Raw genomic sequence first — 1,690 nt, 5'->3', positions numbered from 1 at the left:
TCAGGCTTCCATTTTCTGTGGTGGGAACTGCCTGAAGAGTTAAATCACTCCTTGGTGATAAAGTCCAAGTATGGTTGAAATGAGAAGTTCGTTTTACGTTTTTCTCAGGTGCTGCTGGAGGTCCAGTTTCCACGACCCTGTATGCTGGCAGCATAGGCAGCACCAGAATGGGCCCGACCTTCACCAGCCCTGGGCGCGAAGCAGGTAAGTTGAGTTCACAATAAAGGATCGCCTCGATGGCTGAGCAAGTGGTGTCAGGCAATGCTGCTCGGTACAGTCGTGTACGGACTAAAAGACATCTGGCCCGTTACCCTGAGAGGTGATAGCCCCTATAGCCTTTTGCAGCGGCTGTTGCGTTTTGTTGGTGGTGGTGGTGGTGTCGTGCTTGCTGTACGTGTTGTACTTGTTGTTGTTGTTGTTTTCACCCTGAAGACAAAGGCACAAGGGACAGAGGCTTCAGAGCAGGCCACACAAAGAAAGGAATCAAAGGCCATGTCTTCCATGGCTTCTTTGCACCCGTATTCCCGCATTGCACGTCAGGACCCATTGTACAGCATTCGATACTGGGCGTCCAGTGTCAGTGCTTGGTCTGCCAGTGGCTCTGGGCGTAAATTCACTAGCGTGTATATATGAAAGACTCCCATAGCCAATGACATAGTTATGGGCCCCTAAACTTTCGGGTTTATGCTCAAAGGGAAAACAGGGGACTCAAATCCCTTTGACACCATGGCAGGTGGGTATCTTTCTTCCAAAGAAGGAAGAAAATAATGAAAGGTCTGTCTCAAAAGCGGCAGAGGCAGGATTAGAACCCCGAACCCTTAGCCTCCTCTGGAATGGCTCCGCAGCTCTGGGATCTGTACATAAGAGCATGCATCCAAGAACAACCAAGGAGAATATGCTTGTCTGTGCGCATCGGGGACCGCATTTCAAGGCCTGTTGGGTTCCAGAAGAAAATAGGAGGGCCATTCTGCAAGTGTAGATGATTTTGCTTCAAAGCAAAGAAGCCCGAGTTCAGTTCCCTGCTTCCGCTTAGGCAGTCAGTCACTAATTTCAAGTCCCCGTCCAGTTTCCTCACCTCGGAGTCCCATTTGCCTGGGCTTTGGCTGAGCTGTTGCACGTGTTCCACCGAATACCTGCAGTTGGGCACATAGCTCACCTTCCTGGAAGCCAGAAGGGTTCCAAGTGTGCCTGTCACACCAGAGCATCCACATCTCCTGGGAACTTTGTAGAAAGGCCAGTGTTCAGGCCCACCTGCCTAGAACCAGAAGCTCTGGAGGAGGAGGCCGGCCGCAGTGTCTGAACAAGCACTCAAAGCGCCCGAAGCATATCACGGTTGAGAACATTTCCACTCGTTCGCCACGTCCCTCCCAACTAACGCTTAGTCAATACCCCAACCCAGGGAACTTCCAAAAGTTCAGCTTGTCACCATGTCACTCCACTCCTTCGAATCCCTCCTTGGTTCTGATCGCTTTCAGGATGGATCCCAAAAGTCCATCCCGTACCTTTAGAAATCGTCTCTTTAGTACCCACAATGGGACTTCCCCTGACGTATGGATTAGCAGACCCATGGCCCGATTTTCTTTTCCTCCCTATGTGTTCCCTTAGCCAATTTCCTGCCTTAAAGTTTTTGTGGTAGATAGTTTCTGGGCAGGACTTCCTGAGCGCACGACCCTAGCATGTTCAAAGGTCA

General features: G+C 50.7%; 1 long non-coding RNA gene across 1 annotated transcript in view; it reads left to right on the top strand.

The window, feature by feature from the left end:
• The window catches only part of LOC112818696 (uncharacterized), a 2,134-nt gene extending 1,935 nt beyond the window's left edge, over positions 1-199 (top strand). The window contains exon 3 of the long non-coding RNA XR_003206654.2: positions 109-199. This is a non-coding gene — a long non-coding RNA (uncharacterized lncRNA). The remainder of the gene's footprint in view (positions 1-108) is intronic.
• The last annotated feature ends 1,491 nt before the right edge of the window (positions 200-1,690 follow it).

Source organism: Callorhinus ursinus, unplaced genomic scaffold (assembly GCF_003265705.2).
Source record: "Callorhinus ursinus isolate GAN/ISIS: 27379988/994484 unplaced genomic scaffold, GSC_fseal_2.0 scaffold3984, whole genome shotgun sequence".
In the NCBI taxonomy this organism is placed as follows: Eukaryota; Metazoa; Chordata; class Mammalia; order Carnivora; family Otariidae; genus Callorhinus; species Callorhinus ursinus.
This window is presented reverse-complemented; position numbering and strand designations above follow the sequence as displayed.